The 25,166-nt window shown below is 48.0% G+C and overlaps 1 protein-coding gene across 3 annotated transcripts in view; it reads left to right on the top strand.

Annotated features, from left to right (window-relative positions):
• Positions 1–25,166, top strand: part of LOC149872568 (protein eva-1 homolog C-like) — a 307,247-nt gene that overhangs the window by 38,912 nt on the left and 243,169 nt on the right. Inside the window, exon 2 of one of the 3 annotated variants that reach the window (XM_090031338.1) lies at positions 12,954–13,079. The exons of the other annotated variants lie outside the window; for them this stretch is intronic. The gene's annotated coding sequence lies outside the window, so the exon portion shown is untranslated. The remainder of the gene's footprint in view (positions 1–12,953; positions 13,080–25,166) is intronic. 3 annotated transcript variants of the gene reach the window in all.

The following is a 25,166-nucleotide window of genomic DNA, read 5'->3' as shown; positions in this document are numbered from 1 at the left end:
CTTTACATGCCCAAATGGCCCTAAGCCAGACACAGAAGTGCTGGTTTTGGCACTTACAGTATGTGATCTAGTCCACATGTGGTATGTACCTGCAAGCGTCCACACAGCTCAGTAGGGCTGTTCTCTAGAGCCGGGCAGGTACACATTACTGTATGCTCACCCAGGTATGCACACTCTAGCTGTTAGATGCCAAAGGGGGAGGAACAACTTCTCAGTGGCCTAGTGGTTAGGTCCCAGTAGCCTAGTGGTTAGGTTACTCAGGAAGTGGGAGACCATGTTCTGGGCTCCCTTCACTCAGGAGGTTTGAACACGCATCCGCTTTCCAGCACAGAGCTCCAGCCACTGGCCTGCAGGTCAGGCATTATCCAGTCCTCTCTCCAGCTCTTCTGTTGAAGCTGAGTCACTGCACCTACTATTCATTACTATTCAGTGAATAAAGTGGATGGAGGACAGAGATCCAGGGTACAACCCAGGGCCACTTTCTACCCAGAGCAAAATCCATCTTGCTGAGCCACATGCCCTCTGGCTTGCTTTCTTCTTCCTGGCCCAATGTAGCTGTCTCCCATGGCTACACAGGAGGGCTTGATACCCTCCTTGGGGTCTCAGTCATGCCTAACTTGTGGCTTGGTCATTAGAGCATTGTGCTGGGTCACGTGTCTGGGTAGGTGCTGTTTGGCACACATAGGGTCTGCGCCACTAGGGTCTAATGCAACCCTTCTTAAAGTCAATGGAAAGATGTCTGACTTCAGTGGGATTGGGTTTGAGCCCTGAATCTCTGAGAAAGGAGTGGTATGTTCGATGGCTGCTGTTAGAGCTGATGAGGGAAGAGCAAGGCAAATGCCAACAGAAAAATCATCAGTGGCGCACCTCGAGTTCCCACTTGCTTTCAGCTTGATGCATTATGCTCTAGAAGCAGACGACTCCCTGTCCTGTTTGACAAGTCCAGTCTCTTTTCACATGTACAATTTTCAGTTGCTCTGTATTGCAGCTTGTGGCCTACTACCAGGTTGGTTAGGATTTTGCTCTATTGCTACCACTGACTTGAAAAGAAATCAGGCGACTCTTTGAAAAAGATCTTACCCTTTATGCAGCAGCTCTCCTTCCACAGCACATTGCAACTGCCTACATTGAACAGCACTGAAAGGTACTCACCTCTGGAGTGGACCCAGCAGCTGGGGGAGTAGGCCAATGACACAAACCCAAGTTCAGTTGATTGTGAGGTCTTTGAAGTTTTACAGAAGAGAAAGGACCAACAATGTTTTTAAAATTTGATTTGAAAGACACCCCTCTGACCTGGATGCAGTTTGTCCACCCTGGAAGAACAAGGGGAAGAGTGACTAGGAAAATTACTTGCCAACCTGTTCAGTGGGTTTCTTTGGTTTTCTTTTGGATGTACCAGTTTAGAATAAACAGTGACCGTACTGGGATCCGAGTGGTTCAGCACAGTTTGTGCACTGGCTGGCTTTCCACAGCAAAAGAGATCAACTCAAGTTCTTGGGTTAATTGAGAATGAGCTTGTTGGTCCCTTCCTAGCCTCTACACCTTTATCTTCGTCACAGGCCATTGGGCGCAGCTTGTATTGGGCAATCATCTTTTGCATATAAGGGGCTGTGAATGGATTAGCAGAAGCATGTCTGGGCAGCCCTGAAGAGTGCTGGCAGAGCTATGGATGGGAGCCTGTGCACTGCCCGCACACTGTACAGCGGCAAAACTAGTGGGTTAAGAGCCCATTGAAATAGGCAAGGGCATCTTTCCTTTAGCTTCAGTGAACTATGGATTAGATCCTTAGTCCCCCGTCTACAGCACTGTATTCACTCATGCCTTTTTTTTTTTTTAAAGATTAAACTCTACACTTATATGTCTGAAGGTAAAAGGATCTTGAAATCCTAAGGATAAAATTGCATCATGTAGCAAATCCTCTCTTACATGTGTGGTCCTTTATATAAGCAGTTCACGCTTGCAAGTGTGAAGAAGTCTATAGCATCCACGGTCATGTGTTAGGCCTTGTCCTTAACTAATGAGATACCCAAGCTTCGCTTGTCTTAGCTAAACAATATAAATAGGCCACAGTGAAATGCATTTGTGCTTTCAGGCTAATGGGTTTAAAAGGCTATTTAAAGTGACCCAGGAATAAAAATCAGTGTTTACATTTACTTTAAATGGTCAGTGCAGGCTTCTTGCCCCTAGGAAGTACAGATTAGCACATAATTGGGAATTCTGGCACATGGCCACAAGGATCGACTATTCACTGTATTTTGAAAGGGTGTTGGGTTTCTGGGTCTGACCTTTTGGATGGATAAATAGAAGGATTAGCTGCTAAGGAAGCAATTTTCCACTCTCTATAATTAGTAGCTCCTCCTTATTCTCTGGTATGACTTGACCTAGAATCAAAACCCATTCATGTTGGGAAATGTAGGGCCCTTGCAGAATGGGACAGGACAGCTGATAACAGACAGTCAGGAGAAAACTGAACTCTTTAATGAATACTTTGCATTGGTGTTCCTGCATATAAATGGTGGTCGCCCGCCTGGTTGGATACTGGATGGATGCGGGGGTGAGAGGAATGGGGGTGGGGAGAGGGTGATTGCCAACCAGTGGTCGGTGTTGCACTGGAGAGGAAGCACTTAGAGTCGCTGAATATCTTTAAGTCAGCTGGACCAGATGGACTGCACCTGAGAATGCCGAGGGAACTGGCTGGAGTCATTGCAGGACCATTGGCAAAGGTATTTGAAGACTCGTGGTGTTCAGGAGAGGTCCCAGAAGATTGGAAAAGGGCCCATGTGGTGCCCATCTTTACGAAGGGGAGGAGGGAGGATCAGGAAACTATAGGCTGGTCAATTTGACCTCAATACTGGGTAAAATTTTGCAAAAAAATTATGAAGAAGTCCATTTGTGAGAGACTGGCAGAAGGCATGATGCTGAAGGATAACCAAACACGGTTTAATTGTGCACAGTTCATGTCTGGCCAACCTTGTCTCCTTCTATGATCAAGTAACGAACTGCCTAGATGTGGGAGATGTGGTTGATATCATATACTTGGATTTTAAAAAGGCCTTTGATATGGTCTCCCATGACTCTCTTAGAAAAAAAAAAATGGGGGGATTGTGGGCTGTCAGAGTCCCTGGTCAGGTGGGTTGGGCACTAGCTAAGGGGTCAAACCCAGATAGTGTTAGTGGATGGGTTTGTATCATCTTGGTAGGAGTTGGCCAGTGGTGTCCTGCAGGACTCAGTTCTTGGTCCCGTGCTGTTTAACATTTTTTATCAAGATTTAGATGAGGATGTGGAAAGCATGCTGGCCAAGTTTGCAGACGATACTAAGTTATGGGGAAAAGCGGTCAAGTTAGGGGATAGGATACGGCTCCAAGTGGGCCTGGACAAGCTGCAAAGGTGGACGCAGCAGAATCAATGAGGATAAATGCAGCGTGCTTCACCTGGGAAGAAGTAAGCAGTGACATGAATATAAGTTAGGAGGAGATGTTCTGGCCAACATGATGGCATGATGATTGGGGTTATGTCTGATAATAGGATGAATGTGAGCTGCCAGTGTAACATAGTCAACAGAGCAAATAGCATACTGGGATGCATTAGCCAATACATTCTGAGCAGGGCAAAGGAAGTGATACTTCCTTTTTACGTAGTGCTGGTGAGACCCCAGCTGGAGTACTGTGGCCAGTTCTGAGTGCTACGCTTCAAAAAAGACATGGAGAATCTTGTAAGGGTCCAGAGAAAGGCCACAAGAATGATTAAGGGCCTGGAGGACAAACCTTATTTGGAAAGACTAAGATATCTCGGACTGTTCAGCTTGGGGAAGAGAAGACTGAAGGGGGACTTGGTGGCCATCTATAAGTATGTAAGGAGTGAATATCGAGAGCTGGGAGAAAAACTATTCACTAGGGCACCCCAGGGGAGGACAAATAGCAAGGGCCATAAATTGTTAGAAGATGGTTTCAGATGGATGTAAGGAAGAACGTCTTTATGGTAACAGTGACCAGAATCTGGAATAGACTTCCCACGGAGGTGGTGCAGTCCCCAGCCTTGGAAGTGTTCAAGAGGAGACTGGACAGACACCTTGGTGGGATCATTTTATCTTCTGTTTTACACCAGAACAGCCTCAGGGACACCCAAGAGGGTATGGAGCAAGCTAGAGCCTGCTGGTACTGTTCTTGGCAATGCAGCAGAGGTAGAGTTTAGCCCATTACCCATCATTGTCACAGTGTCTTTGCAATATAATAACTTAGCAACAGCAATTTGTGGCAGTGCCCTCATTGCTTTGCTGACTGACTTCCCAGTTCAAGATGCCAAAATGCTATTCTTTTGGGCAAATATTCTTTTTAGGTCCTCACTGCAAATCCCTTACTCATAAGCCATGGCTGTGCATAAGCTTTGTCTAGACCAGAGCAGAGAATTTTCCCTTGACCTGCCTGAGGAATGTGTCTCTCCATGTGCAAAGGAAACTCCCACGCAGTAGTTTTCTGCAGTTCAGTGGGCACATCTACACAAAATGTTTCCTGCACAGTTGACTGATTAGCTGCACAGTAAATGTTGTGTGTGTAACCCGGGCGGTACTCCAAGAGGTACCCCCTCTCCAATTGAAGGGATCAGAGCAGGTGCACAAGCGTTGTGGGGCGGTGTAGGGACCCTCCTTCTCCTATACAGCAGAGCCAGACCACCAATGGGGACTTAACCGTATACCTTTTAATGAGAAAACAGTACTGGGAACATAACCAGTATAAACCAGGGGGTATAGGAGACACTACAATGCCCTGAGGGGGCAGGATTCAATAAAGGCTGGGCACTTACAAACATACACATATTCATCCAGTTGACAAAAGACAGGTTTAACAAAATATAAAACACAAACAGCAGAACAAACAATACTGGTTGGCGAAATATAAAATGCACAAAATACAAAATGTCAGATAACAAGAAATATAGGTACCTGATGGGGGGAAAGAGGGAAGACACAGTGATACCCTTCCACTGCAACAAGAATTTCTCCCTGCCACATCACTCACCCCAAGTCATCCCAGCTGGGACTTAAGCTCAGATCTCCTACATGGTAGGCAGAAACGCTACCACATAGCCACCAGTGCTGATACTGCTCCAAACTGCTAAGGGTTTTGACCTTCCCGGAGCCCCTGCTTCATGTTGAGCTTCCTGGCCTCTTGCAGGAGCTGGGGAACCTCTCCTGGCTGCAGCCTCTCATAGGGGAACCTGGAGCCCAGCGGGGAGCTTCTCCTGCCGGCCATGTGCCGCGCTGCTGAGGGTCCAGCTGCTGCCTGCGGGTCCCACTCCTTCGGGGGCACTGCTCCTGCCCCACTGGCCCACCTTCTGCCAGCTCTTTGAAACTCCTTCCTCGTGGCCCCTTGCTGCTCTCTCTTGAGTCAGCTATGCTGCCCTTTTTATCCCCCTCCAGGTGACCCAAGAGGCTAATCAGGGGACATGGAGGGAGAGTCTTGAGTCTGATCGGTGAGAAAAGGGAATCCCAAGCCCTCCAATCATCTTTTGCCCTTTCAAAACCCCTGGGCCAAATCATTACCAGCTAGCCCATCACATGTGTTTACACATGCACCCCTATTCAGCCAAAGTAGATTAATTAACTCCGCAGCAGGATAGTACTTGTAAATACTGGCACTACTATTTACAAGTGCTATCCTGCTTCACAGTTTTTTACTTCGCAGCAGCGCACATGCAGACGGTGCCCTGGCTAGCCAGGGCATGAGGGTGCTTCAGTGCAGGGGCTGCCTGCCAGCTAGCCCCATGCTGAAGCCCCCTTGTGCTCCAGCCAGCCCCTCCGCAATGGAGTTTGCCGCAGACTCTATTGAATTCACTGGCAAAGCTGCTGGTGTACCATTGGTGTGCACTGGGTTTCACCTTAGCCGCTATAGGCTCCCTTTACCCCATTCAGCTCCTTGAGGAAGACTCTTCAGCTCCTCCTCTTTGTTGACATAGGCATTCTTTTCTTTGCCTGAATATGAATTCTACCATATTACCCACTTCCAGCACTCAAAAAATTTGAGTCAGCTCCCAGAATCGTGACTGGCTTAAAAATAATGAGATTTGAAAATAAAGAACCAGCATTAGATTCTGTTTATTTGCCTTCTATTTTCCAAGCCTTTGGAGTGAAGTCAGATCATGTTTACATAATGGTAAGGGCCAGAAATACTCTTAAAGGAGAGATTTTTCCCATAATTGCTTACCTCCAGGAGATGGAGCTCCAAGAAAAACACTAATTAGTGTGAGACTTGTGATTTAAATGGATTTTCTGAAGACTGATTTTCTGTCCTTAGTTGTGAGGAGTTTGCAGTGGCTCGGTCTTCCTGCAGTGAATCTAGTGTTGCTTTGTAGCAATATATGGCTAGGAAAGTCTTTAGTTTGTCATGTTTGAACAGCTGTGGATAGTAAAGAATGCTCCTTTCCCCTACTCAGAAAGCATGGGGCCATATCCAACTCTAACTTGCAAGTAATACCCGTTGGAAGTAGGAGGCAAACTTTTAACCATGAGGGTAATTGCCGTATCCTCTGAAACCAGTTTCCAGAGCCAGGTGGTAGATTCTCTATCACTTATTCTCTCACTTAAATCTGAGATTAGAGCACTTTCAAACAGAAAAACTCATTCACATCTTGTTGAGTTTGATGAAGGAACTGCCGGGTGAAATTTTGAGGCCTGGAGTGTGCCACAGATCATGCTAGATTAAGGTTATAACAATCCTACCCAGTTTTGTGGTCTAAGTGTTCAATGGAAGTTGCACACCCATGGGCCTCCATTACTGATTAAGAAAATTTGTGCGGAAGGGCTTGTGTGCTGGACAGAATGAACTCTTCATTGAACTGTGAAAGCTTAAAAAAGAAACTATGCAAACTCTCAAAATGATTCACTTGGCAAGGAGGCGCTGCTGTGGCCTATTCCCAGCACAGTCCTCTAGCCCCGCTGTTTGTCACTGGCTCAACTGCTTCTCCTCATCCCTAGATGTGCTTTGACTGTGCCACTTGTCAGCATTTGGTAGACCACAGCTAGGTGGTCTACCAAAATACATTTTTTGCTTCATCTGCTGTCTATGAATCAACCAGGAGGTCCTGCTATCTTTCACAATGGATCCTTGGTTGAAATTTTAGGAGCAAATTTCAGCTCTGGTGTGTGCCTTGGGGGTGTGTGTGTGTGTGTTTGTGTGTGTGTGTGATGCTCTTTTTTTTTTATAATACATAATTGACAAGCTCTGAACTGCTGAGAATAGAAGTAACTGTAGAAGTAGAAAATGATGCATTATGGTCTTTTACTCACAGTCTTATTTTGAGACACACTGCGGTTTCTAATAGCATTCTCCATCTCTGAACTATGAAGATACCACATAGCTTGAAGGTATCGATGGTCCAAGTGCTGATTTATTTTTTTGTGAAAAAACTTATTTTTCATCGTAACTTAAAGAAAATTTTTGCAACTTCTGTATCTTTCCTGGGGCGGGGGGGGGGGGGAAAGAAAACAAAACTCAATTACAAGAAATGAAAATCTGGAAATCTGGAACCCAAATAACATTTAAAGAAAACCTTCTCCTCGAGTTAAAGCAAACCAAAATGTTTTGGTGAAAAGTTGCTGATGAGGAGAAATTCTCACCCAGTTCCAACTGAGGGGAATAATTAGGGTAGTGCTTGGAATAAATAAAGCTGTATTTAAATTCTCACTATTATTATTCAAACTTTCAGAGAAGCATAGTCTTGTGCTCATTCCTTAAAAAATCTGGGCCTATGTATTTGTAATAAATTAAGTGCAGTGCATGAAATCACATCCAGGCAGAATGTGTTTGGCGCTGGCCAAGCAAAGAACTTCAATGATATGTAATTGGGAAGAACCCCGTTTGCTTCAGGGTACCCAACCAGTGCTGAACGTAGCAAGGCTTTCACTGCCAAATGCAGGCCTAATTACCGGGGTCAGCTCCCTGAGTGGCAGGGGTTGCAGGGGTGGCAGGAGGGCTGTGCTGCCTGTGGCAGTGGTGGTGGCTGGGCTGACACTTGCAGTGGCTGCCGCTTTTGTGCCCCCTCTGAGTTGGGGCTCCCCTAGTTACACTGCTGAAAACATTGTGGTGTTTCTGGCCATGGTTTTTCACTCATTTACAGAGGTACTTGGCTGATGTTATGGTTGCTTTCTGTGGGACCCATTCCAACTTCACTTCTTTTAATCAACACTCCAGTCTGCAGTGAAGTCTATGGAAGATGATGTCTAAAAGCGAAAACAGGCGAATTGGCATGACACCCTTTTTGAAAGGCATCTTCAGAGAGGCGAAGAAAGTTCCAGCTGGAGCCCTGAATTGCATTTTTGAGCATAGATTAAACATCTGTTCTAACATAACACCACTTGGGGGGGGGGCAGAATGATAAATTAATGTCCTCAACTTTGCTTCCCTAAGAAGGAGAGATCAAGATGCACCTTTGCCTTTTGACAAAAGATGGACCCGGTTTTGTTAGTTCCAATACCAGGATCTTTTTTCATGCTTTTTTGGCACGTGGAAATATTCTACAGTGCAGGTGATGCTTTGAAATTCTTGGTCCCATCTTTACATGCCATAATTCATATGGGGTTTTATTAGCTATTCTGGATTTGTGGGAATAGTGTATTTCCATCATTCTTTAGCTGCCTCCTGGTGCACAGGACTGCTTACTGTAACAGCCTAAGAGATTCCTGCTGCTCTGATTTAATATCCTAGTTTGGCTTTCTGTCTTGCTTGCTTTCTCTGCAGCCTTTGGTACCTCAGGATCCGATTCCTTACTGTGCATGCTGTACGTGTGCAAGAAAAGCAGATGTATAGGATATAGCTTACTATCCCAGGGTGAAACGTGCTGGCAGATATGTGAAAGGGTGGACAGGGGTAAAATAAGACCATGGCATCACTGACACCTGAAGTGTAAAACTGTGCTTGCTTCTCCAGAAGATGTTCCAGGGTACCTGTGCTAATGGCAAGTAGCCACCAGCTCAGGGCAGGGAGATGTACTTGTCCCTATGTAAATGGAGGATCACATTCTGCAGTCTGCTCCACTTGTCTTTGCCCATGGGCTGGCTGAATACAGTGCAGCCCTGAAGTGTATGGGCAGGAAAAATACCATGTTGTCTAATTAGCAGAGATGCATAGTGCTAAATCACATAGGAAACAATGCTGTCCCTCAGAAACTGAGTATGGAGTCAGTGCCATAGTAATTGCCATCTCTAGGCCCTGTCCATAGTTCAAATCTGCACCAGGTACTACCTAGTAATGCTATTATGCGCTATTCAGCACACAGGTGGGGTTATCCTGTTAGCTGTGATTGTGACTTGTACTAGGATGACTGGGCCTGCAAGGAAATACATGGATTTCTTCCGTGTCGACTTCCCTGGAGTAAATCAGTGTTGACTAAGTCATGGAGAAGCAGTTTCTTTCCTTTCCTTCCCTCCCTAACCAAGACCCGAATTGGCCCGAGAAGTGGAACAGCTCCGCTCTGAGCGAAACCTTTGCTTTCTGTTTCTGAAAGGAATTTGCTTTGAACTCCCTTCCCCTCCCTGTGTTGTCTACACATCCTACTTTGTGGGAGGGGGGCAGGGAGAGATCAGACATGCACAGGCCCCCGGACTCCAGTGCTAAAAGTTCTGTCTGTCATTAGGAGACATTTAATTTGCTTAAAATAAAGCTGTCAACATGATGTTGTATAGCCAGGCTTGAAGGAGTTGTGTTGTGTGTTTGAGAGAGTATGGGCCAAATTCATTTCTGGGGTAACACTGTGCAACACTGTCAGTGGAGCAGGGATGAATTGGCTCATGTTTACAAAAGCTTGTGTACTGACGTGACTTCAGGTATCCACATTGTATCTGTATTGGTCTAGAGGCGAAAGGAATCAGAACGGGTGGTAGGGGTGATATCTTGTAGTCGACCACCTAGATTTTTTGCAATTTTTTTTTTTGAAAAAAATCTTGTTGGTCTAATAAAAGATATCACCTCTACCACGAGTTCTGATATGACTTTAGTAACTTTTGGCAGCAGAACTTGGTTGCCAGGGACAAGGGAACGATTTGCGGGTACACATTGCAGCTAGAACGTCCCGTGGCAGTACTTTGCTTTCCCGCACAAGCATTGTTCCCTCCCATGCAAGCCTGAAGCTGCCGAAAAGCAGTGTTGGAGGGAGCCTGCATGGTGTGGTGGCCAGGGCGGTGGACTGGCGCAGAGGAGACCTGGCAAAGAACGTGTGTCTGGTGATGCCCCTAGTTTCCTCTCCATCGAGGGGATCATTGTGATGAGGCCAGGTTTCACCAAAGACAGGGCTCTTGTTGAAGCTACAGAGGACAGTAACGGAGCAGAGAGACTGGGGAGGATCCTCTCCCTGCTGACTAAAAAGAACAAAACCCTCTGCCTGCCGTCGGGGAGCTTCACGAACAGGAAGAGACAGCACCGCACTGTCCACTGCCATCACCATGAATGAGGACTAGTGGATGTGGAGGGGAAGTGCTATTTGCTTGGATGTTGAAACAGGTGGGCGGGGAATTAAATTATCCGAAAGTTGCCAAAGTTATTTTGAGGGTGTGTTTTATTCCTCCTTCATAGGACTGTAATGTTGCTGTGTTTTCCCATATCGGTGCTGTGTTTCTTTTCCACCAGTAAGCTTTCCCTCGTTCCATGCCCAGCTGCGGTGGAATTGCCTGTTAATGTCAACCAGATCTCGGAAACTCAAACTGGCAACACATGCATGTTTTTGAAGAGGGGTCCCAACAGTTGAAATCAAGCTCGATTTATGCACCTGGCCCGAGAGCTCCCATTACAATAGCATGGCTTGACCTCACAGTGCTTTGGTGAGGTTAACTTTGCTGAAGGGTCTGGGGGAGTCTGTATGTGCCTTTTCTGGGCTGCCGGGAGGCGGCAGAAGCCTTCCCGCCCCACGAGATGGCATAGCCGTGCTGGCAGAAGGTGGGCTCTGCTTGTGGTGGGAGCTCTGAGGTGCTCAGCCCTCCCACCACCCTCAGGGCACTCCAGGGGCAGTAGCATAACATGGGGTGGGTGAGCCAGCTTAGAGGGGGGCCCAGAATGGTGGCCCCCTAGCGAAGCTGTGCTATGGCAAAAACAGCCAGAGGTGAGCACACAGCAAGGTGGCAGAGGCAGCCAGAAACCTGGAGCAGGTAGGACTGAAGCCTTCCCACTCCTGAGCTCAGCCCCTCTGCTCCCCCATCGCTCTCCATCTGGGTTTCGCCCCAGGGTGCAAAATTTGCCAGCTACACTTGTGTTCAAGGGGACTCCACCTACAGGGAACAACTTTTCCACGTTGCAAGGTGGGACACGTGCCTGCCTCCTTCCTCCCCCCGTGGCATAGCTGGAGCAGAGCAGACTGGAGTCCAAGGGGGGCGGGGGTGGATGCAGGCTGCCCTCTGTGGACTTGGGACTCCCTGCCCTGTTGTCCTGCCCCTGGGAGTCTTGCATTGGCTGTACCGCCAGGGTGAGGTGCCCCTTGCCCACCCAGCAGCGGTGAGGACCACAACTTTGTGCTGCCACCACCAGGCAGGCAGGGGGCACCTTGCCATGGTGATGCAGCTGGTATGAGGCTCCTGGGGGCAGGACAGCAGAGCAGGGAGCCCCAAACCCTCATCCTTCCCCGGCTCTGCGCATAAAGCGGGGAGTGTATGCAGCAGCAGGGATTTGCCTCCCCCGGACAAGCCACCTGTGGCTACCTCCCGCTTCTGCCCTGGGCCCCATGCACCGCGTTAGCTGGACAGCACCAACCCTGCCCTACTCTCTTCCTTGTCGTGGGAGCCTCAATCTGCATCCTCCTCCTCCAGACTTACCTGCAGGCAGCTGGGGGAGCTGCTCTCCACCGCTGCCTGGGGCTGTATTCCTGGCCACATGTATGTGTGCACGTGGCGCCTCCTGCACCCTGCTCCCTGCAGCCCCTTGCAGGCTGGGACGCTGCCAGCCTTCAAGGGGAAACCCACCATTTCCCTCATTTTTCCATGGGAAATGGAAAACCTGGAGCCCTTCATGATACTGTGAATCTGGGACAAAGCTGTCCTGGAGTCATTCAGCCTGGGACTGGGACTTGATGTTTCCATTTTGGGACTGTCCCACCCAAATAGGGTCACCCTACTCCAACTGGGATTCAGATGTGTCTGATCAGACTCTTAAATGCAGGATAGCAATAGCATGCCATTCATTTTAGCCACTCTTCTTTGTACACAGTAGTTTGTTCACTGTATACCGCATGTAGGAGATATCACTGGAGACCTGGCAGTCTTGTCCTGATAGCGTCCTGGCTTCTCTTCTCAGTTCTCATCTAGGAGATCATATTCCTCCGTGAAATCGAAAACGTGCACTGGCTCCTGGTGGGAAGTACCTCCCGCCTGCCCTTCTCGGGAGGTAGCGCCAGCAATAGAGTCTCTCTGTGTTGAAGGACTGATTTGTGCAGGGAGGGGTAGCGGGAGTTTGAATGCCAGCAAGAATGGCTTTGTAACCCAAACTTTCTTGTCTTCTGAATAACTGAGTCCCAGAGCACAATTGGACTTTCAGTGACAAGGAGGGAATCTTATTAAGAGGTTGCAGTGAAGGAAGAAGTCTGGCTTTTGTAAGCAGTAAATGGAGTTGTTATTAAAAAGGAAGGCGGTATGGACAAAGCTACCAAAAGCCCCATTCATGTTACAGGTTCGGGCACGGTAGAGAGGAGAAATCCACAAGAATCTGCTTTTCAGCTTTTCTATTGCCAGAGCTTTGAATGGGAAATTGGATATCCACAGGGCCTGTGAGACAGCCTGCATGCAAACAGAACAGAATTCCTTCTGGGATATACATTAAGGAAGTGGCATCTGTTTTGCATCCAAATGTTACTTGAAGCCTAGTTAAAACTGTTGTTGTGACAGTAAAAACACCAAGTAGCAAATTTCCCTCCCTTTCTGTTTCAAGTTTGTGCAGCCAGGCAATGGGAAAACCAGTGTGTGCTTTCTGATCTTTCCTCAGCTTACAAATAAATGCCACCCCCACTTCAAACAAGCAAGTTAATCACCCATGGTTGGGTCTTCAATAGAAGTGAAACAACCTGACAGTGGTAGACGCAGCCGTTCGTGCCGGGTCTTTCTGAATGCGGTAAGGAACAATCATTTGTAGTGCTTTCTCCCCACCAGTCTGAAGGTGGGTTAATGGTGCTGTCCGTTACTTATTTTTGCAGGCTGGGAGACATGTCAGGAAACAGAAATACAGGGAAGATAAGGGTGGTCTTTTTAATAGAGCCCGATGGAGTTCGACTTTGGGCACTGGTGCCTTTTCAAGTAGGGCCTGGCAGGAAAACAAGGATTCTGTTTCATGAAAAAATAGTTTTGGGGCTTGGTCTTGTTCTGTATCTGGATGAAAACAAGATCTTTGTCATGACAAGCCAGAAGGATGCCAACCCTTTCCTCCAGTACCTAATTGCTTAGGACTCTTATGGGAGGAATGGGACACCTACATTCGAGTCCCTGAGGGACCAGGCTCAACCGTCAGTCTCTCTCATAGGAGCAGCTCTGCTCTGTATAGGAATATACACTACTGGGTCAAGGAGGGACAGACTGTGGGTAGAGCATCTATCTGAGAGGTTCAAATTCCTCCTCTGAAATTGGGCTGAGGAAGGACCTGAACCTGGGTCTCCCATGTAATACAGTTGAGCGACCCAACTAGGAGGCTCCTGGCTGTTACAGAGCATCTCTTTTCTTCCATTTCGCTCTGCCACCTTCATTGGTTTGGACTGGAGAGATGCTTCTGTCCAAAGAGATTCAAAATGAAAACCTATTTTTGGAAATTTGCCATTTCCCATAGAAGAACCATGCTGGTTTCTGATCCACCATCCCATCTGTGTTGCTGGAGAGTGTGATGCCCTAATCAGAGAATTGCCTGTACCTAGAACCGTATATGAAGAGAAGGACGGGTGTAACTCCTGATTTACAGATGGCTGACATGTTAAATTGCAGCGCTGCCTGTCCTTGGTGGTGATCGTGGGAGCAGATCTCTCATCCGTGGTGTGAGGGAGGCTCGAGCTGGGGCTATCTGAGCTGCTTTGAAGAGGGAATGTAAATAAGGCTTAAGAGTGACATGTTATCTTTCTTCTTTCTTTCTTTTTTGTTGCTTTTTTAAGCAGAAGAATCAGTCAGGCAAGTTTGGGCTAAAGATTACAAAGTTTATGAGACCACACAGCCGATCTCACCTGCTTGCTGCTAGACAAAACACAGAGCCTGGAGGTGGGGATACAAGTTGAGGGAGGCCGGGGCATGGGGAGGATCTGTCGAAAGTTGGTGAGAAGATTAAGTTCCTTTTGTAGCTCATGATAGTGATGGAGTCAGCTGTGCCGGGATCCCCAGATGTTCCTATATGTGAGTGACAGATCAGTCCAGTCACTAGCCATTCACCCAAACTAGCATCAGCTTCATCTGAATGCTTGCCTAATGGCCTCAAGCTTTTTAAAACCCTGCGTTCTCTCTAGGGAATGGCTGGCACTCAAACACTTGCGCTTGTCTTTTCTGGGCAGTATTTAGGAAGAACTTGTGGATTTGCTTGACAAGGTCCTAGTCTATGCTCTTACCTGCGCTTCTCCCAGCAGCTTCTTTTATAGCCATTTTGTATTTTTACTGCACTGGAGAGTGAGCCAAGGTTGCGTTGCTCCAGGATCCCCCCATCCACCTGGAGTGGCACGTGCACCCGCTGCCTCCGCAAAGCTGCGGCATGTGTTTGCAACCTCCTGGCTGCAGTTGGCCCAGGCTCTGGGTAGATGCTGCCAGCCAAGGAGCCCAGGCAGGGCTTGCAGCCACACAACCAGGGCTGGCTGTGGCATGCTGAACAAAATGGCCTTGTGTGCCATGCTCTGGCATACATGCAGGGGGCTGCTGACCCCTGGAATAGGGCCATTTAAATACAAAGGATAGGGAAAGCAAAGGGAGTTATGATGCTGACTTCAGCAAGAGAAGGGCCAGATCCCAATTATCCTTGCAGCCTGCATGTATAGTCACTTATTTTTGCAGGCTTGCAATATTTATTAACCTCACTGACTAAAATGCTCTGGTAGCCGGCACACATTTAGATCCCTGAGCCAGTCTATTATGGCTTTGTTCTGCCAGTCTGACTCGGAGAGCTTAATGCGCTCCAGTCGCCGCCTTCATGAGGAACTGAATTATAATATTCTCTTGATTTTTTTTTTTCCTTGTTAAAAGTTTGTGGTTTATGAGGTTAAGAACCTTTCTGGGTGAAGCTTTCACTGTGTGATATTAAACTGGTTTACAAGGGTATAATGAATTTCTCTGAGGTTAATTTAAAATAAACGAGGCCTTTTCATTGTACCTACAGCAGAATAGAGCAGGCTTGGGGTTTTAAAATCAATTTTCATGAGCAAACGAGTCAAAGGTGAACTGTGGAGCGGGGAATGAAAAATTTAGTGAAAACGTAAGCTTTCTGTATATGACTTTAGAGACTCTTTAAACTGCGAGTTGAATTTTCCTAGCGTAAGCATCCCTTTCCTGGGAGTCTGATACATGGCAGCAGCCATCCGCAAAGCATGAACAGATCTCCAATGCCCTGATCTTCCCTGGGCAACTCCAGGACCTCAGGGATTCTCCAAAGCATGGATTTGTGAACAGTGTCTAGTTACTGACGGCGTGTCTTTGTGTTACGTTCTGTAACAGCAGCTGTGGCTTGCAATAAGTTCTGCAAGTAATTTTTAAAGCATTTTCGTAGTGCTTAGAGGATGAAACCAGGGCACTGGGTGGACACACAGTGAAAGAGAGACCTTTGCCACGAGAGCTTACAGTTTAAACAAAAAGGAAAAAGGTGGGTAATGACGAGGGAAGTGACTAGTTTATGGTTGCACAGAAGATGAGTGGCAGACCTAGAAGTAAAGCACTTGCCCCACTGAGTTCCTTATGCATCAGACCAGTGTCACCCAACTTCTGAGCACCCCTGGGTGGGGGAGGACCCAGAGGGAGTGGGGTGATGCCATCATACCCCTCCCTTTGGACCAAGCTGTGGGAGTAGCCTCTGGGGACTTTGTCCCCAAAGCAGGTAAGAATCTGCCCTCTCAGGACCCCTTCCCATGCTCAGTGGCACGTTCCCCCTCCCCAACCTCTCCCTTCTCCTGCCCACCACTGCCACTGTTCCTGGCTGAACCGGGGGTGGGGAGTGCTCCAGAGCCTCTCCTGCTCCTGCTCCTGCTCCTGCTCCTGCTTCTGCTCCTGCTAGGCTGGAGTGGGATAGGAGTGTCCGGGGCAGCGGTGGTGGCAGGCAGCTCTCCCTGCATCCTGGGCATAAGTGGAGAGGGCAAGTGAGGAATGGAGGGGAGGGGACCTGCTGCTGAGCATGGAGGGGAAGGGGTGCCAGGAGCTAGGGAGGATCCTTACCTGATCAGGGGACTTAAAAGTCTCGGTGACTGCTTTTCAAATGGTAAGGTCTGCCCACCCTGGTGGGAGGGGAGTCTGGGAGCAGGGGTTGCAGCAACCATTGAAGCTCCAGCTGCTGCTCCCCCTTGCTTAAAATCCTGGATTCACCGATGCCCCAGGCCACAAAGTGTGCTGCCCCCTGGAAGCAGAAGCAGGAGGAAGAAGGGTGATCCCAGAGACCCCAGTGGCCTGGGGGGGGCAGTGCTGACAGCAGCAGCAGGAGTAGATGATGGAGTGAGACTGCACTGGCTGAGAGGGAACGGTGCCTGGACCTGTAGGGAGAAAGTGCAGGGAGGTAAAGGCAGTGGGAGCCTGTGAGCCATGAAGTAACTCCCAGTTGAATAACCCTGGGTCAGATGATGCCCTAAATTTCATAGTTTCGTAGTTGGTTGGGTCAGAAGAGACCTGAGCAGATCATCGAGTCCGACCCCTGCCATGGCAGGAAAGAGTACTGGGGTCAAACAACCCTGGCAAGGTGTTCATCTAGCCTTGTCTTAAAGACCCCCAGGGTAGGAGCCAGCACCACTTCCCTTGGAAGTTGGTTCCAGATCCTAGCCGCCCTGACTGTGAAGTCGCGCCTCCTGATGTCTAGTCTGAATCTACCCTCTGCCAGCTTGTGACCGTTATTCCTGGTCACTCCTGGCAGTGCTCGGGGGAACAGGGACTTCCCCAGTGCCTGCTGGTCCCCTCTGACTAGTTTGTAACAGGCCACTAGATCCCCCCCTCAGGCTTTTCTTGTGGAGGCTGAACAGGTTCAGGTCCCGTCGCCTCTCCTCGTCGGGCCTGCCCTGCTGCCCCCTGATCATGTGAGTGGCCTCCTCTGGACCCTCTCCATGTTGTCCACATCCCTCTTGAAGTGCGGTGCCCAGACCTGGAGGCAGTACCACAGCTGCAGCCTGACCAGTGCCGCACAGAGGGGGCGGATCACCTCCTTGGACCTGCTCGAGATGCATCTGTGGATGCATGACAAGGTGCACTTGGCCTTCCTGACTGCATCCCCACACTGCCGGCCCATGTTCATCTTGGCATCAATGATGACTTCAAGATCCTTTTCTGCCTCTGCACTGACGAGAAGGGAGTTCCCGAGCCTGTAGGTATGCTGCTGGTTCTTCCTCCCCAGGTGCAGCACCTTGCACTTGTTGATGTTGAATCCCATCCTGTTCTCGTCCGCCCACCCCTGTAACCTGTCTAGGTCTGATTGCAGCCTGTTCCTCCCTTCTAGCGTGCCCACATCCCCCCACATCTTAGTGTCGTCAGCAAATTTGAACAGGGTGCTTTTTACTCCCTCGTCCAAGTCACTGATGAAGATGTTGAACAGTGCGGGCCTGAGGACCGAGCCCTGGGGGACCCCACTGTCCACATCCCTCCATTTCGAAAATGACCCATCCACCACCACTCTCCGGGTGCGGCCCTCCAGCCAGTTGGCAACTCATCTGACTGTGTGGGTGTCGACACCACAGTCCCCCAGTTTCTTAATGAGAACAGGGTGAGAGACAGTGTCGAAGGCCTTCTGAAAGTCCAGGAAGACTATGTCCACTGCTACTCCTGTGTCTAAGGATTTGGTGACCTGGTCGTAGAAGGCCACCAGGTCGGTCTGACAGGACCTGCCTCTAATGAACCCGTGTTGGTTGCGCCTAAGCATGATCTCCCCCGCTGGCCCCTTATGGGTATGCGCCAGAATAATTCTCTCAAAAAGCTTACTCAGGATCGAGGTAAGACTAGCTGGCCTATAGTTTCCCGGATCCTCCTTCCTCCCTTTTTTGGAAATGGGAACCACATTGGCCCTCTTCTTGTCCTCTGGCACCACACAATTTTTGTTCATCCACTTGTTTTTCCTTTATGGAATTCTTCTTTTTTTTATCACGAGCAAGTTCTTTTCTGTTGGCTCATGGGCCTGTGTAGTGAGCTGGGGACCAAAAGGATGAGGGTTCAAGCCTTGGCGTGGGCCCCTGTGCTATAATTTCTCAGCCAGCAGGGTGCCAGGAAGGCTAATGGTGTACTGGGCTGTTTTGGTAGGATTGTCGGAAATGACTCTCTTCTCTTCTATTCAGCACTGGTGAGGCCATGTCTGGAGCACTGTGTCCAGTTTTGGGTCCCCCACTACAGAAAGGCTGTGGACAAATTGGAGAGAGTCTAGTGGAAGGCAATGAATATGGTTGGGGGGCTGGAGGACATGACTTCTGAAAAGAGGCTGAGGGACCTGGGTTTATTTAGTTTGGAGAAGAGAAGATTGAGTGGGGATTTAATAGCAGTCTTCAACCCCCCCTCCCTCCCAAAGGGTGGTTCAAAAGAGGACAGAGCTGGACTGTTCTCAGTGGTGGCAGATGACAGAACAAGGAGCAACAGTCTCAAGTTGCAGCGAGGGAAATTTAGGTTGGATATTAGAAAAAACTCTCTCACTAGGAGGGTGGTGAAGCACTGGAGCAGGTTTCCTAGAAGGGTGGTGGTATCTCCATCCTTGGAGGTTTTTAAGACCCAGCCAGACAGAGCCCTGCCTGGGATGATCTAGTTGGGGCTGGTCCTGCTTTGAGCAGGGGGTTGGACTAGATCAGCATTTCTCAACCCGCAGGTCGCAACCCAAGCGTGGGTCACAAAAATATGTGAAAGGGTCATGAACAAACTTTAAAAATAGATTCACCTTTAAAGGAGAAAAAAATGTGGGAAACCATGGGTTTTCCCTTGCAGGCTGTCAGAGTTCCAGCCTGTGAGGGGCTGTTTGGACCCCCCATTCCCCCCTGCCCTTCTCCACACACCCGCCCCTGCCCCACACACTGGGATCCTGGTGGTGGGGGCAGTGGGATGGGAGCGAGGGGCACTGGGTCGGGACTGGCCATCAATGTTTCCAAATGGGTCCTAGTCTAAAAAAGGTTGAGAACCACAGGAGTAGATGACCTCCTGAGGTCCCTTCCGACCCTAATTTTCTATGATCAAACAGTTTTTCTAATTTTATTTTAATAATGGCTTCATCTCTGTCTGCCTAGGGAGTCGGTATGGTAGATTATGTTAAAACAAGTTGGACTGTCTTCAACCAAACTTAGAGAACTTTTTGCTACACTTTTAATAAAAAGATACATTGGGCATGTGTACTTTGCCTCTTGCATTTTTACTAAGGATGTGATTCTCCAAGGAGACCCATGTAGTCCAACTAGAGGTTTGCTTACATGGAGCTCTGTGTAGAGTTGGGACCTTCTGGTGGCACTGATTAGACCAAATGAGAGTGACTTTATTCCTAGAACTGGCTGGAGGATGACCATGCCATTTCACAGCAATTTTTTGAAGTTTTATCATTTTTTAATTGTGTTTAAAACAACTGTATTGCCATGTAAGCTTATGTTGTTTCTCTCATGAGAAGTTACCAGAGTCCTGGACTGCAGAAACCATCCTGGCAAAAAACTTCATCGTAATCAATACAGCTCCATGAAATGTTTCAGCATCAGCCAAACAGCATATTAGTTGAAAATATGTTGGGTTAAAAATATTAATTTGCTCCTGAATATAGGACTAGAAGGGGCCTCTTGGGCCATTCAGTCCAATCTCTGGGGCTGTTCGGTCCAGTTCAGAGGCAAGTGTTGATCTAAATCAACTTAGAGGGTGGAACAAGTTAGATGGAGAGGCTGGGGAATCTCCACTACTGGAAGCTTTTAAGTGCAGGTTAGACAAACACTTGGCTGGCCTGGTTTATACAGGAGCAATTCTGCTTTGGGCTGGACTAGATCAGGTGCTCTCAATCCCTGGGCTGCGGCAGGTCGGCTGCTGGTCTGTAGCACTGTCAGCTGCTGGACTGGAAGTGGCCGCGCACCGGCAAACTGCAGCCCCCCCAGAGCTGGGCGGAGAGGCAGGGTTTGGCCCAAACAGTGCAAGGTTTGGTCTAGCCCCCCTGCCTGGGGGTGGGGATATCCTCACCTGTCTTCCTGCTGGAAATTTTAGCCGTGGTCAGCTGTGACTGTCGAGTTGCGGTTTGCTGGGCCGTGACATAAAAACTTTGGGAACCCCTGAATGAGATGGTCCTGATGTCCCTTTCAGTATTATTTTTCTATAATTGTACCTCTGATTAATACAAATCTTTGGGCAGTAGCCTTCTTTGTGACACACAGGGCCTAATCTCGCCCTCCTGCTAGCATAGCAGAAGTTAGATGGATGGAGCAATATACAATAATATCCTAGTTATTATGTGGCAAAACTCGCACGATACCTCACTAAGGTAGATTTTCATAGTAAGTATGTACATAGAGCCTATAAAGGATATAAGCACCATGACACCAGGAATTAATTTAGATTAACAACTAGCTTTGCAGGAATAAATTGTTTGAGATATGCTCAAAGGACCTCTCTGCAAATCCTTAATCCTGAGGAAATGCTTTATCTTTCTATACTTATAGAGATATTAAGCTGAATATTTGTGTGGATTGAATAATGAAGAGATGTCATGGACCTAAAACAGTTTTGACAGTTATTCTCCCAGTACTATGAGCTTGATTGACACACTGGAAATATTATTTTGTCTCAAGGTAGATTTGAGTGTTTGGGGTATTGGGCTCATTGCTGAAGACAGATGTTTGCAAGATGCACTTCTTAGGGAATGTAAAACCGTAGTTCTGATCCCAGGGCAGCTTCACCATCACCGTTTCAGGTTTGGTGTGTCTGAGTGGGAGCAGGTGGGCACGGACTACTCAGAAGTGGTCCCATCTGGGAGCCCTGAGCTTCAGTGTAGACAGACATATCCTTATGTGCCATGTACTGTTTTCCTGCCATCACAGCCCTCAGCATTTTTTCTCAAGGAGCCTTTCCCATTTGTGGAGCACTGTAAAAGCAATGAGCTCTCGTAGAACGGGAGAGCTGCTAGACAGTTGCACTGTGACTTTCTTTGTCTTCATCCCTTAAATCCCTGGTGAGGGAGTAAATTCTTTGCAAGAAACTGACTGAGAGCATTCTGCAGTAGCCTCTCATTTGTGAACCCTGAACCAGATTCGCAACTCTGTACATGTGCAACTATGTACATGCGCTGGGATCTTGTGGTGATCGCAGCGCGGTTTAGAGCTGGGGCACAACTGGGGGTTGTAGTAGATACACTGGAGGGTAGGGCTGCGATTCAGACTGACCTAGACAAATTGGAGGATTGGGCCAAAAGGAATCTCATGAGGTTCAGCAAAGTCCGGCACTTAGGACAGAACGGTCCCATGCACCGGGACAGGCTGGGGACTGACTGGCTGGGCAGCAGCTCTGCAGAAAAGGACCTGGGGGTTACAGTGGACAATAAGCTGAATATGAGCCTGCAGTGTGCCCTTGTTGCCAAGAAGGTTAATGGCATCCTTGGCTGCATTCATAGGTGTGTTGCCAGTAGGTCAAGGGAAGTGATTATTCCTCTCTGTTCAGCACTGGTGAGGCCACATCTGGAGTACTGTGTTCAGTTGTGGGCCCCCGACTACAAAAAGGATTTGGATAAATTGGAGCGAGTTCAGCGGAGGGCAACAAAAATGGATAGAGGTCTGGGGGACATGACTTATGAGGCAAGACTGAGGGAATTGGGCTTACGACTGTAGCCAACTGCCCCAATGCCTCTTTTCATCATTGGCCTTCTCTATCTTGAAGAGACATAGGCCCTGCTTCGCAGCAGCTTTCCACTTGCAGCGGTCCAAAGCAAATGATTCCCAGCACTGGCCATCGATTCGCAGCTCATGAAGGTTTATCTTGCAGACATCAACAAAATAGGGTTTGGGCTATCCAAGTTGATATTTGTTAGTGGCTAGCTTATCATAGAGTATGCCCCTGTGGATTTGGCCGTTGCTTATATGATTCACACGTCCTAACCGAAGGAGACATCTCTGTCTCAGGAGCAGAAACATAATGGGTATTTTGGCCTGTTCCAGAACAAGTGAACTTGGAGATTTTGTTATGCTGTTCTATTCACAGGATACAGTGGAGACATCAAAGATGGAAACTGTTCAGTTTTTTTTCTTCCTTAGCATTCATTAGGAGTCTGTGTTTTGCTGCCATACAATAGAGAGCTAAGTATACAAGCGCTGTAGATGGACATCTTTTTCGACAGAGTGAGCACTCTGTTTTTCCAAACTCTCTTTTGAAGTTTAGCCGTGGTATTGCTTGTCTTTTCAGTGCAAGCATTAATTTCAGCTTCCAAGCCAAGATTTTGTGAGATGGTGGAGCCCAAGTAAGTGAATTTTTTCAACCACTTACAGGCTTTCATAATTTATTCTAATTTTGGCAGGGTGGTCAACTTGTTGGCCCATGGCTACTGTCTTCTCTAGGCTAATGGTCAGACTGAAATCTTCACAAGCATGAGAAAGGTGACCTATGAGGCTTTGTAGCCCTGCTTCTGAATGATTAACAATTGCCGCATCGTCAGCAAAGAGAATTTCATGGACAAGAACTTACTGGGTTTTCGGTTTCACTTTGAGATGAGCAAGACTACAGAGTTTCCCTTTGGATCTGGTCTGAAGGTATATTCCTTCTGAACAGTCACTGAATGCATATTTAGGTAGGACAGTGAAGAAAATCAGCTGTGATCCTAAAAGCAATGGTATGGCACTACCTCTATGTGTGCGTCTCCCTCCGAATGGAGTTCTCCATAAAACATTGACCACAGGCATCCCCCAGTTCACTGCTATGCTGTAATTAGAGCTAAGAGCTACATGAACTTGTTGAAGGTGGGGTGGTTTGAGGGATCCTTGTGAACTAAAAAACAGTCATTGTTTTTAGCTCTTTTTTATGAGCTTTTGGATTAATTAGCTTGAGTGCCTCTTCCTTTGAAAATGGATTATGGAGAAAGAATTGAATGCCTGTTGTGACAAGGTTACTGATTTTTCTCTCTTTTCCCAAACTGGATCAGTCTCTATTTCTCTGTGGTGTTTTGCCATGGCAAAGACCTGACCTAATCCCTCCTGGGCCTTCTAGTCACTTAAAGATGCCTTTAGACATGTTTCTGGTTTGGTCAACAGTAAGCTTTTGTTTCCTGAAGCAGTACTCCTCTTCACCACCCACCATGCACAGCAATCATTTACAGCTATTAGGAGCAAAAGTAGTTTTTTGATTTACAGTGATGGTTTAAAACAGGGTTTTTTGACTGGCAGCCTGTGGCCATGTGCCCCAGGCTCCCACCAAGCTGCCAGTGTCCCTCATTGTTCCTGCTGCAGCAGAAGCCGAGGGCTCCAGGCTCCCCTTCCCTCCAACCTCCCTTTCCTGCCTATGGCCATGCCCCAGGTGTGGGGGTGGTACAACCTGTAGTGGGAGGGGAGCCTGCGGTCTGGAGTGCTTCAGTGTAGCAGAGGAGTTTGCAGCTCAGGAGCTAGCGGTGAGTCAGAGTGTGTGGTGCAGTTGTGGGTGTGGGGAGCAAGGGGGGGTGTGCAGTGCAGGGGGGGAGGGGCATGCAGAGCAGCAGCGTGGACTCACCATCGCCAACACACTTCCACCAGAAAAACAAGCACAAGACCTCATGGCAGCACCCACAATCTAAGCATTGGCACCTGATTGACTATGTAATTGCACAAAGATGCTTGCATTGCCCAAGCTATGCTAGGAGCTGATGACTGCTGGACTGATCACCAACTTATCTATTCAGTTACAGAACTGAAACTGGCACCCAAACAATAGCTGCAGCAGAAGTAATGTCAATGGAAGATGAACGTTGAAGGACTTGAGGACACAAGCAAGCGAGACCTCTTCCACCAGCGCCTCAATGAAAAACGGGTGAATTCCAGCCGACAACAATGGGAGAATGTCAGCAGCATGTTGGGTGCCCCCAAGGCCACCATCACCAGCACTTGTGAAGAGACACTTGGATTCTCTACTGGGAACCATCAAGACTGGTTTGATGAGAGTGACCAAGAGATCCAAGAGCTGATTGATCGCAAGCGCAAGGCCTTTTGTGCTTGGAAAAATGACATCAACTCCAAGCAAAAGAAATTGAATCTCCAGCAAACCAAGGCAGCAGTCCAAAGGAGGATGCATGATATGAAAAACAGACTGTGGGAAGACAAGATAATGGTATCAAGAGTCAGGGCATATGCGCTGATGATGGTGGCATATTGGCTCTCTGCCAGTTTGAGGTGGGGAGTCATGAGGCGCTCTTTAATTCTGATAGGGAACTCATTGTGTTGGTTTATGAGTTCATTTTTAATGGCAAAACCAACTCTGTGAAGTTGGTGTTCTCCTTCCTGCTTATACTTCCAGAAGAAGGTATAGCCACCTCCATGTCCTTTGAGCTGCCCATCTCCCGGTTGTTGGGTCTTGTTCAGTGCAGCTACATCAATGTTGTGTCATCTGAGTTCTCAGGCCATGATTGTAGGATATTAAAGGAAATATCTTTTAATATATACATGGCATGCAGAGATCCTAGTCAGGACTGGAACATCATTGTGGTAGATGCTATATAATCCCTGCCTTGGAGACTATGATTTTAAGACCTGATCCTGCAAACTGATCAGTGTGAGTGCTGAATGTGCCTTCCTACCTGCCTGGGGCTTTCTGCAGGCTAAAAACAAGTCTGTAGGCCACAAAGTGACACCTGATGCTTGGAAGAGATGGTTACAAATAACCCCTACCTGGACAATTGGGTCTTTCTCTTTTAGGCAAAGCTTGAGCTCTAGTCCCTTGCTGGTTTAACTATATCTGTGAGGATGTGCTGAAATGTGATTTGGGGCTGACAGAGTTGGGTTGGCAAATCCTCCTATTGCAAATGTGTACCCTGGTAAGACTGTGCTTTGGCTTATACCGTTTGTTTCCCTTGGAGGAGGAGACGTGAAATAAACTATTCAGGCAGAAGCAG

This window comes from Crocodylus siamensis, chromosome 1 (assembly GCF_052110815.1).
Source record: "Crocodylus siamensis isolate JL-2025a chromosome 1, ASM5211081v1, whole genome shotgun sequence".
Lineage (NCBI taxonomy): Eukaryota > Metazoa > Chordata > Crocodylia > Crocodylidae > Crocodylus > Crocodylus siamensis.
This window is presented reverse-complemented; position numbering and strand designations above follow the sequence as displayed.